The sequence below is a fragment of the Rhinopithecus roxellana genome, chromosome 17, assembly GCF_007565055.1.
Source record: "Rhinopithecus roxellana isolate Shanxi Qingling chromosome 17, ASM756505v1, whole genome shotgun sequence".
NCBI lineage: Eukaryota > Metazoa > Chordata > Mammalia > Primates > Cercopithecidae > Rhinopithecus > Rhinopithecus roxellana.
In genome coordinates this window covers 26,391,703-26,403,750 of record NC_044565.1, presented here as the reverse complement: position 1 = coordinate 26,403,750, position 12,048 = coordinate 26,391,703, and the positions used below count along the sequence as shown (strand labels likewise).

At 46.7% G+C, this 12,048-nt stretch overlaps 1 protein-coding gene across 30 annotated transcripts in view; it reads left to right on the top strand.

The window, feature by feature from the left end:
• Nucleotides 1–12,048, top strand: part of SFXN5 (sideroflexin 5) — a 133,387-nt gene that overhangs the window by 35,308 nt on the left and 86,031 nt on the right. Inside the window, exon 4 of one of the 30 annotated variants that reach the window (XR_004054299.1) lies at nucleotides 5,885–6,001. The exons of the other annotated variants lie outside the window; for them this stretch is intronic. The gene's annotated coding sequence lies outside the window, so the exon portion shown is untranslated. The remainder of the gene's footprint in view (nucleotides 1–5,884; nucleotides 6,002–12,048) is intronic. 30 annotated transcript variants of the gene reach the window in all.

Below are 12,048 nucleotides of genomic sequence, written 5' to 3'. Positions count from 1 at the left end.
CATATCCCTGTTGTTAAGTGACGCATGACTGTATTTTCAGTGCGCCTTTCAATCTGAAGATTTCTGTCTTTGAGTTTCTTTGTTTTCCTGAAATTTTCCTTTCTGGGGCCTACCTCCAAGTTCCAGGTCTTCCTTTTCTTGGTGTATTTCATCATTTTGTTGGAACACCTCTTCTAGTAGCTTCCTGAAAAAGGGTAAATGAGAAGAAAGTTTTGAGTCTTTTTATGTCTGAAAAATTATAATTCTGCACTCAGCCTTAATTGACAGTTTGGCTGAGGAGAAAATTCTAGGTTGACAATCATTTTCCTTCAGATTTTTGAAGACCATTGCGCTATTTTCTTCTGGGTTCCAATATAGCTGTTGAAAAACCTGATGCCGTTTCATTCCTGATTCTTTGCGGTCTGTTTTCTTTCTTTGGAAATATTTAGGATCTTCTCTTTATCTGTGAAATTTGTTTCTGAAATTCCACAATGCTGTTTCTTTAAAAATTTATCATTTTGGATTCTTGATTACCCCTTTCAATCTGAAGACTCCTGTCTTCAGCTCTGGCAAAATTTTTAATTGCTTTCATCACTTTTTCTCATTCTGGAACTTCTGTTAGTCAAATAGTAGCCATCGTAGGCTGACACATAGCTTTTCTTACCTTTTTTCTCTTCTATCCATCACTATGGGCCAGAAGCGAGGGTAGGGCCTGGGGGATAGAGCAGGTAGGAAGCTGGATGAGGTTCTTGTCTGCACCACCAGAAACCAGGCAGTGACACTGAAAGCACATGATACCATGGCAGAGCCGTGGAAGGGGTGACCCTCCCAGACTCGGGGTGTCTGGAAGAGATTTCTGCCCTGAGATGTGAGGGCTGACAGGGCTGGTGAAGAGCAGGTGGGGGTGGTCCAGGCAAGGAGGCACACACTGTACTGGAGATCAAGGGAGCGAGACCCTACAGAAGGAGAGAATGGACAAATGTGCTAGACTGGAGCATGGTGATGGGAGTAGAGGGCAAATGCATGAGCAGAAGCAGCACCTTGGCCAGATGCTCCTGTGCAGGGCTCTGGGAGAGTGACAAACTTGCAGTACCTACCCACATGGGGCCCATCTGAAGGTGTGTGCACTGTGTGCTGAGTCATGGGCAGCCGTCAGCTGGGAGGGCAGGCTGCAATCTCCTCTTTCCTGAGCAGTGGGACTTCTCTCTGACCGTGAGCACCTAAGAGCCTGGATGGTGTGACCTGGTACCCCACCCTACTCAGGCCGAAGCAGTCCCCAGCCCCTTTCGTGTTCTTCTCAGACCTGTGAGAGTTGGATCCTGCCTCTGTGGCCTCTGGACCATGTGTTTGCTCCTGGCCCAAGCTCCGCTCTGCCCCTTTCTTACTGAGGTTGGCCTCTTGGGACCCCTTCCAGCTCCCAGAGTGTGGGGAATGAAGCCACATTACCTCCTCTTTGCTCCCTTCAGTAGCTTAAAGCTGCCTGTCCTGTTTCCCGGGCCTCTTTTGTTTTCTGTCCTGAAAGCCCCCATGTGCCTCCAGGGAGCTGGGGAGGAGGGGAACTGGGTAGCGGGGCAGCTTGGCACTAACTGTGCTTCCCAATTCTGGCTCATGTTGGTGATGCCTGCAGTGTCCATCTGGTGGCTGGGTAGCACAGTGCTCTAGGTGTGAGCCTGCCACTATGGCCCCCTAGAGGCAGATCCTCCTTCTCCCTTCCTTCCCCCAGCCTCCTGGCTGCCCCCGCACCAGCTCTCACAAATGCTTCCCTCCCTCGGCTTCAGTCAGCCAATATACATCCTCCTCTGACCTCCGCAGACACAGGAGCAGAGGGGATAAGTGGTGACATGGCAGCTCAGGGCTTGGAGGGCTTGGCAATCCATAATTAACAGTGACTGTTCCTGGCCCAGGCTGACCCTGCTCATCTGAAGTGGCCCGGGTGGTTCTTGGTCTGTCTGGACAGCGTCCTCACTTGCATTTGGGCTCTGCGCCTGCTCTGATGCCTTTGCAGGTGTGCGGACCAGAAGCCTGCAACTGGGTCCCGAGGCTTGCAGGCCTGTCCTGGTGTTGTGGGCAGTGCTGATTAACTTGTGACACTCTCTTTTTTTACCCAGTTTGTCATCTAACCTGACTTCCAGGTACAACACCTTACCAGTGGGTATGCGCAAATGTATTAATAGTTTGTTCACTTCTGATGGCCTTGGTTTGGTCTTCTGTTGTGGGTGGCTGCTCTCTCCTCCAGGGACCATTGCCTTGTTTAAAGGTTTCTATACCAGCCAAGCATGGTGTTTCACATCTGTAATCCTAACACTTTGGGAGGCCAAGACCTAAAATCAGGCGTTCGAGACCAGCCTGACCAATATGGTGAAACCCCGTCTCTACCAAAATACAAAATTAAACGGGCGTGGTGGCAGGCATCTGTAGTCCCAGCTACTCAGGAGGCTGAGACAGGAGAATTGCTTGAACCTGGGAGGCAGAGGTTGCAGTGAGCCGAGATCATGCCACTGCACTCCAGCCTGGGTGACAGAGCAAGACTCGGTGTCAAAAAAAAAGATTGCTATACCAATGAATCACTGGTTCTGAGGACAGAATAAAAATGAGTATAATTTACCTTTTGGGTTTAGCAGGTGAAAATCTGAAGAGCTAGGAACCCCAATACGGACTGTAGCTATTAGTTAAAAAAACAAAGCCACAGTGTGCAAAAATGTAAGCATAGACACAGCCAATTAAGTTTCTGAATGTTGACTCTGATCTGTACATTTGTATGTGCTGGGGCTTTGCCAGAAGAGTTTGGTGTAGCTGGAGGTGGGTGGGGCTAAATATAGAAGACCCCTCCCCATGGCGAGCCACCGCTCGCTGTGTGCTTATTGCACCATAAGTACTAGCGCTTTCCACATATTATCTCAGCTAATCTTCACATAAACTTGTCAGTAGGTACCTATATCAACCCAATTTTTAGTGAGACTCAGAGAGGTTGCATTATTTTCCTAAGGTCACATAGCTAGTATGTGGTGGGGCAGGGATCTGATACTGGGCCTCTGAGGTCTAATGGGAGAGACATCTTCTGTAAGTGAGAGAGACAGAGAGAAAAGAGATAAGAAAGAGAAAGCTGAGAAGGAAGTTGGAGGTTACAGGCCAGATTGTGAAAGTCTTTGAAAACCAGGCAGAGATGCTGGATGTGTTGTGTGGGGTAAGAGGAAGCTACTGAAAGCTGTTGAGCAAGGGAGTAGCACAACAGTGGTATTGTGGTAGGATCAGTCAGTGGCAGTGCCAGAGTGCACTGGGGAGGAGTAAGTGCTATTACAGAAACCAGCTCAGAAGCGACTGGAGTGATGGGGAGTGTGGTAAGCAGGTTACTGGGAACCACTGTAGCTCCTGAGTGGCGGGGCTTGTCCCTCATTCCACATTCCCCGGAGGTTGGGAAACAGCCAGCCTTTCCTAAGTGCCTACCCTGCACCCAGGGTAATGAATGTATGGGTTACTTGGAGCCCCTATGCAGGATGGATTTCTGTCTGCAACCTGTCTAGGAGAAAGAGCTGCTGGGATGCAAGAGATCCTGCAAGTCTTCTCTGGCAGAAAGGAAATGGGGTCAGCTGTGTTTGGGCTTTGCTGAAAATAGCAGAGCAAATACCAGAGGCAGGATTAAAAATACTTGTGCCCCAAGTCTTCTGTGGGCATCAGCAGGTTTGTCAGATGCTGAAGGGAAGGCTTGGCTGACCTACTAGTCTTACCCTGACTCTTAGCATCAAGCTCTGGGGATCCTGGTCAGCACCCTGCCCTTCTGGGCCAGCCCCAGCATAGCCCTAACTGGGAGCACAGAACAGGCAAGTGATCAGTAGGAGCTGAGTCATTTGTATGATGTGCTAGGTGTCGTACTGAGTGCTGTAGATGCATCTGTGAGCTGGGTCCCTGCAGTGGCTTCCTGGATGATCTCCCCATACTACCTGGGCCTCTCTGTCCATTGCTGATACAGCAGACGGAGCAATCTGTGAAATTATACAGGACATTGTTTGTTCCTCTGCTCCACGGTTTCTCAGACTTGGCACAATTGGCATTTGGAGCCAGATTATTCTTTTTTGTGAGGGCTGTCCAGTGTACTGAGGGTGTTTAGCAACCTGCCTGGCTTTGATCCAGTAGACGCCATTGGCTTCCCCTCCCCAGTCATGACAACCAAAAATGTTTTCTGATGTTACCAAATGTCCCTGGGTGCAAAATCCACCCCCCCAGTTGGGAACCACTGTTCTAGTAGAAACTATAGTGGTCCCCTTTTGCACTTAGAGTGAAAGCCATAGTCCTTAACCTGGCCTGCAAAGCCCCCAGTCCTCTCTGAGCTTGTCTCCTACTGTTCTCCCCTATTTGGTCCACTCCAGTCACACCAGTCTCCTTGCTGTCTCTCAAACATACCAGACAGGCCCACTTCTGCCTCAGGGCCTTTGCAGTAGCTGTTCTGTCTCCTACTAGATAACTGCGTGACTCATTCTCTCCTTCCAGTGTTTCTTCCAATATCACCTCAATGAGACCCACCCTGACCACCTTACTTATGTCTGTAATCTCCATCTCTTCCACCTGCTCACACTTGCTATCCTCTTGTCCTGTTCTATTTTCCCTAGTTTCCTGAAGCACTTATCCTTCTAACATATCAGATAATTTGCTTATTTATTGTTTGTGTTGCATATTGTTCGTCTGTCTGTGCAACCCTCTAAACTCAACAGAAGCAGAGATTTTGGCCCGTTTTTGTCACTGATGTGTCCTTAGCACCTAGAGCAGTGTTCAGCACATAGCAGATGCTCGATAAGTATTTGTTAAATAAATTAATTATTAATTTTCACAATAACTTTGAAAGTATTCACATCCTCACATTACAATTGAGGAAGAGAAGGCTCAGAAAGGTTAAGTATATTGCCCTAAAACACATAGCCAGCAAGTGGGAGATCTAGAATTTAAACCCGGGTCTGGATAGAAACAAACTGTGTATAGGGAAGTTGCGACTGCTGCTGTGTGCTATGCTGCAGAACTAGGCGAAGAGTCTCTCTTCTTTCGTGAGTCTGTAGAATTGGGGGTACCCTCACCCGACATAGACTTGCAATAGGCACATACTACCTGGGAGTAACCATGGTAACAAAATTAATGGTGAGGTATAATGCAATTGGCCCAACTGATAAATTAGGAAGTTTTTTTTTGTTTGTTTTATGGAGGCATTCTTTGCCTTACAGAAGGATCCCCTTCAGGCTCTGTTTAATTACCTTCTGGAGGTTGTTTTAAATAGGCTCTGTCTTTGCTGCCTTGGGAGGTTTGGAGAAGCAGCTTGGAAGGAGGCAGAGGGGAAGGGGAGCGAGCCAGACTGGGGGTGGTGCTGGGCTGTTCCTCCTCCCTCTGGGTGTTGGGGGTGTGCCCTGCTCTGCCCGAGAAGGCTAAGGCCGGTTGGTGAGTGTCCTCTGCCCCTCCCTTGGGCTCTACACCGAACTTCAGATAGGTTCAGATGGCAGTTCAGCTGAGATGCTGGCTGTTTTTGAAATTAGCCAACTTCTGGGATTGTCCAGCCACCTCTCACCCAGATTGCTTCTCCACACCTGCTCCATGTCTTCATTCACCAAGTTGAGAAATCAAGCAAGGTTCAAAGTCTCATATCCACACTGATTTGTTGTTGGAGCCAGTAGGTCCCAAGGGATCAAAACTGCATAGTTTTATGCTCAGCAGAGGCACAGAAGAGATGGACTGAGCCCACACCAGAGGAGGTCTTAAGCAGGAATTGTAGTTTAAAGTGGAGATGCTTCAGTGGTCTAGTGAGAAGATGCTGCGGTGCTCCCTGTCCTAGATTCCCAGTATGGATGGCCTGTTCACTGCATCTTATTTGACCTCCTGTCGAACTCTTGACATCCTAGGATGATCCTTTTCTATCATCTGTTCGCAGGACTGGCTTGTGAAACTTCAAACTAGCAACCAGCTCTTGGCTTGTGGGTGGTACGTTCCCTGCTGCCATTTTTGCATCCAACATTTAACCCCTTAAAGTCAACGTTTGATCCAGCAGGTAGGTCCTAGGGAAAAGCCTAGACCCAAGGAGTCAGACCTGAGTCCTTGTCCTGTTCTCCCCCTAAGCTGGGCCTGGCCTCATACACCGTAGGACAGGAAGGGACCCTGGAGAGACTTGCTTCTACCTCCTGTCCCTGCTTCTGCCTAATTTTAAAAATAATACAAGTCTAAGCTGTGAGGTAATTTGCAGAGGCAGACTATGTAAGTTAGTGACTAAGAGAGAGCCAAAGTCCATGATCCTGACTGTTGTCACCGTGGCCTGGTGATGGGATCAGCCCAAACAAGATAAGATCATGACTAGGAATTTTTGTTGAAAATGGAGATGTTCCTCCCACCTCACCCCAAAACCTCTGAGGCTGGTGTGTTGTCAGATGCCTCAAGAAGAGCCTCAAGCACCACTTTAGGTTCCATTCCTTCCTTTCTTCCCTGGAAATCTTTTCCTGATATCACTGGAAGCAGTTTCCAATAACCCCAAATGGGTTATATTAGTTAAAGTGATACTAGCTGCTGTAACAAAAAGATCCCCAAATGCACTAGCTTAAATGAGACAGTTTATTTCTGTCCTGTGTAACAGCTCAAGTTCCAGGTGGGCAAGTAGCTCTGCCCCACAGGATTATTCAGGGACCCAGGCTCCTTCCATCATGTTTCTCTACTGTGTCTTTGGGCGTTGTGCTATCTTCATGGCTGAGGCTGGGCTGCAGCCATATCCTTGCACTGGCTCACAGCAAGGGGACAGAAAGCATGGAGGGGGAGGCACTGGCCTGGAAAAGGCACATCACTTCCCCTCAGATGCCACTGGGGGTCTCAACCACATGGACGAGCCTCATTGCAGAGGAGGCTGGGAATTGTGGCAGGCCAGCCACCTGCCAGCTTCTGTTCTATGACTATGGACAACACAACAGGATGTGATTTTTGTTGGATAAGGGTCAATAAAGGGCTTGGAATTTGTGCATCTTCTATTATATTTTTCTAGTGGTTACCTTTAATTTTTAAACAAATATTTTAAAGTAGGTAATATATGAACAAGATACAGAATTCTAAAGGTATGAAAAGAATAGGGATTTTTTTTAAAAAAAAACTTTCCCTTTTTCTCTCCCCCAACTGCCCACTTTCCCTCCCTTGTCATTGGTTCCTTCTGTATTATGCCAGAAATCTCTATATAATTTATCCTTTTTCTTTAAATTCTCACAATATAATAACTCCAGTGAAATTCACTAGAGCATGATTTGTAATAGCAGAAAGATAAGACAGTCACAAAAGAATAAATACTATGTGATTCCACTTATATGAGATACCTAGTGTAGTCAATGTCGTGGAGACAGAAAGCAGACAGTGATTTCCAGGAGCTGGAGAAGGGAGGAATGGAGAGGTCACATTTAATGGGTAGAGAATTTCAGGTGGGGAAGCTGGCAGTGTTTTGGAGATGGATGGTGGTGATGGCGACTGCCCACGATGTGAATGTACTTAATGCCAGAGAACTGTCCATCAATAGGAAACATTTTATAAAATATTCGGACTGGGCACACTGGCTTATGCCTGTAATCCCAGCACTTTGGAAGGCCCAGGTAGGAGGATTGCTTGAGACCAGGAGTTCGTGACCAGCCTGGTCAACATAGCGAGATCTCATCTCTACAACAATGACAAATATATGTGTGTGTGTGTGTGTGTGTGTATATATAAATATTATATATATATATTATATTATATATCATAAATATATATACTTTTTCATTCATTCAAGGGTTTTGGTTGGAAGAATAAGACTGCTTTCTGTGCACTGATGTGGAAAGATCTCCAAAATATATGACAAGCCTGAGGGGCAGAACAGTGCAGTGACGAGCTAGCCTTTAGAGATGGAAGCAAGTGGTAGTTAAGGGCAGGGACTCTCGAGGCAGACTGCTTGGGTTCAAATCCCAGTGCTGCGAGACTTTGTTTTTTTGTTTGTTTGATTTTAGGTTTTTTTGTTTGTTTTGTTTTATTTTGAAACAGGGTTTCACTCCTGTCACCTAGGATGGAGGGCAAGGGCGTGATCTTAGCTCACTGCAGCCTCCGCTTCCTGGGCTCAGATGATTCTCCTGCCTCAGCCTCCCAAGTAGCTGGGACTACAGGTGTACGCCACTGTGCCTGGCTAATTTTTTTATTTTTTCTAGAGTTGGGATTTCACCATGTTGCCCAGGCTATTCTCAAACTCCTGAGCTCAAGCAATCCACCCGCCTCAGCCTCCCAAAGTGCTGAGATTATAGGTCTGAGCCACCACGCCCAGCCTGCTGTGGGACTTCAGGCAAGTCACTTAATTTCTCTGAGCCTTAGTTTCCACATCTGTAAAAATGGGAGATATATGAATCCCAACCTCCTAGGGCTGTTGAGGGGATTAAATAAGTGAATAAGTCATTCTGGCCAACCTTAGATGTTGATGTGCTCCAGTGTGGGGGAGACCCAGGTGAGGAGGCCTGGGTGCCTGTCTCCATCTTGCCACCGACCCCTGGGGCCCTGGCTTAGTCACTTAGTTTCTCTGAGATGCCTTACCTAGTCTAAAGAGCATCTGTCTACCTCCCAGGCATTTGGTGGATAAAACAATAGAGATGAAGTTGCTTTGAAAGATGATTAACTCCTTTAAAAAACTGCTCATTTGAATTGCTTCCCTCTATTTTAGGCAAAACTATTGAGCACGTTCTATGAGTCAAATATTTTATATAGGCATATGTCATTTAACGCTTGGGGTTAGTCAGATTGAGCCAAATGTTAGTACAAATAACGCCCAGGTTTCAGAGGCTGAACACAGTCAGGTCTGTTTCTCATTCGTATCTGACTCCATTGCAACTCGGGGACCTGGCAGAGGCCAAAGATGATGCCAAGATGCCTCCTTTCACTTGTGTCTTCTAGGGCCTCACTTGGGAGGCTTCGGGGACTGGAACTGGTGAACGTCATTTCCACCCACAATCCATTAGCCAGCACCAGGAGGCCACTTGACTGTGGGGGAGGCTGAGAATCATAGGCTTAGCTGTGTGCCCATAAATGCAGACTCCAGGGCACCCTCCCGTACAACAATTCATGTTACTGATGGAGAACCAGGCACAGAGGCAAAGTGATTTGCCCAGGGACACACATGGAGTAAGCGACAGAGCCAGGATTTGTCCCCTCCCTCTTTTTCATTGTATCCTGTTCCTCTTTCATGTCTGTCTGCTCTGAAGATGCTAGAGTGTTTTTAAAATATTCTTTAGTTCCTACATTGTCTCCTTTCCTCAGAATTCATTTTCTGTGTATGCATGTGTAGGCTCACTGAGCAGTGATCTGTTTCATTGGGGTCCTCCAAATATCAGCATTTCTAGGCAGAGCTGACCATATCATTGGTGAGACTCAATACGAAATAGAAATGCAAGACCCTGTTCAAAAAGCAAAAGAAGCTTTTCCTTCCTTTCTGAGTTCTCTCTCTTCCCCCATTCTTCTCTCATCCTGGCAAGGTGTTTTTTTATTTGCTCTTTAGTGTTTCTCTTCCTTAGCCACAGGGGACACTCGTGGGAAAAGTGCAGACCCTCACAGGCACCTGGAGTCCTGCCTCACAACTTGATGCATGGGGCCTGCATGGCCCTCCCTGCGCCCAGGCCTCTGACAGGAGTGGAGGGTTGCAGCAGTCGCTGGGTGGCCAAGAACTCATTTCAGGGAGGTGGCTGAGGCAGTGGGAGACAGGACCACGTGTGAGCTGAGGGTCCAGGCTGCCGGCATGTGCTCCATTCTCCCACTGCGCTTAACTTATGAAACTCAAATTCAAAGATAAAGTCATGCCTCACTTGACATCAGGGATATGTTCTGAGAAATGCGACATTAGGTGATTTTGTCATTACGGAAACATCATAGAGTGCACTTATACAAACCTAGATGGTAGAGCCTACTCCACACCTAGGCCGTGTGGCATAGCCTGTTACTCCTAGGCTACAAACCTGTACAGCATGGTGCTCTACTGAATACTGTAGGCAGTTGGAACACATGGTATTTGTGTATCTAAACATAGACAAGCTACAGTAAAAATACGGCATAAAAGATTAAAAAGATGGGGCCAGGCACGGTGGCTCATGCTTGTAATCCTAACACTTCGGGAGGCTGAAGTGGGAGGATTGCTTGAGCCCGAGAGTCGGAGACCAGCCTGGGCAACATAGGGAGACCATGTTTCTACAAAAACACACAAAAAGTTAGCCAAGTGTGGTGGCACATGCCTGTAGTCCCAGCTACTCAGGAGGCTGAGGTGGGAGGATTGCTTGAGCTGGAGAGGTGGGGGCTACAGTGAGCTGTGATGATATCACTGCACTTCAACCTGGGCGACAGAGCAAGACCTGTCTAAAAAAAGAAAAAAAAGATAAAAAATGATATACCTTCATAGAACACTTACCATGAATGGAGCTTGCAGGACTGGAAGTTGCTCTGAGTGAGTGAGTGAGTGAGTGAGTGAGTGGTCAGTGAATGTGAAGGCCTAGGATGTGACTGTGCACTACTGTAGGCTTTATAAACACATATCCTTAGGCTGCACTGAATTTATTGTAAAAATGCTCTCTCTTCAAAATAAATTAACTGTAGCTTACAGTAGCGTTACTTCATAAACTTGTACATTTTTAAAACTTTTTGACTATTTTGTAATAATACTTAGCTTAAAACACAAACACACTGTACAACTGTACAAAGAAATTCTTGTCTATAAGCTCTTTCCTATTTTTAAACATTTTTACTTTTTTAAAAACCTTTCTAAACGTTTTCGTTAAAAAGTAAGACACAAACACCCATATTATCCTAGGCCTACATGGAGTCAGGATCATCAATATCACTGTCTTTTAAATCTGGTCCCACTGGAAAGTCTTCAGGAACAGCAACACACAGGAGGTGTCATCTCCTATGATAAGTATGCCTCTTTCTGGAATACCCCCTGAAGGGCCTGCCTGAGGCTGTTTTACAGTTAACTTTTTTTTTTTTAAATATAAATAGAAGGTATATGCTCTAAAATAATAAGTGGCCGGGCACGGTGGCTCATGCCTGTAATCCCAGCATTTTGGGAGGCTGAGGCAGGTGGATCACCTGAGATCAGGAGTTTGAGACCAGCCTGGCCAACATGTTGAAACCCCGTCTCTACTAAAAATACAAAAATTACCTGGGCATGGGGGTGGGCGCCTGTAATCCCAGCTACTCGGGAGGCTGAGGCAGGAGAATCCCTTGAACCTGGGAGGTGGAGGTTGCAGTGAGCCAAGACCGTGCCATTGCACTCCAGCCTGGGCAACAAGAGTGAATCTCCGTCTCAAAAATAATAATAAATAAATAAAATAATAAGAAGCATGGCATAGTAAACATATAAACCAGTAACATTGTTTATTATTGTCAGGTGTTGTGCTAGGCTTTTATATGACTGGCAATGTAGTAGGTTGGTTTACGCCAGCATTACCACAAATGTGAGTAATGCATTATACTATTACTTTAAGATAGCCACAAGGTCACTAGGTCATAGGAATTTTCCAGCTCTCTTGTAGTCTTATGGGACCACTATTGTATATGTGGTCTGTCATTGACCAAAATTCCTTAGGTGGCAATGCCTGTATTAAAGTCAAGATAGCAACCATGTTGGGTGAGGTGGCTCATGCCTGTAATCCCAGCATTTTGGGAGGCCGAGGCAAGTGGATCACTTGAGGGCAGGAGTTCAAGGCCAGCCTGGCCAACATGGCGAAACCCTGTCTCTACTAAAAAAATAAAAAATAGCCAGGCGTGGTGGCGCATGCCTCTAATCCCAGCTACTGGAGAGGCTGAGGCACAAGAATCACTTGAACTTGGGAGGCGGAGTTTGCAGTGGGTCGATATCACACCACTGCACTCCAGCCTGGGTAAAAAAAAAAAAAAAAAAAAAAAAAAAGACAGTAGCATCAGACCACTGGAATGGGACCTCCTTCTCAGCATTACGCTGATGACCTGTCCACGAATCCAGCCCTCTTGTGGGTCATTTCTCTGGGATCCTTTCTGTTTCCCTGGAGAAGGTGTCTCCATCCTCCTAGCTGTGGTGTCCTGGGAGCTGGA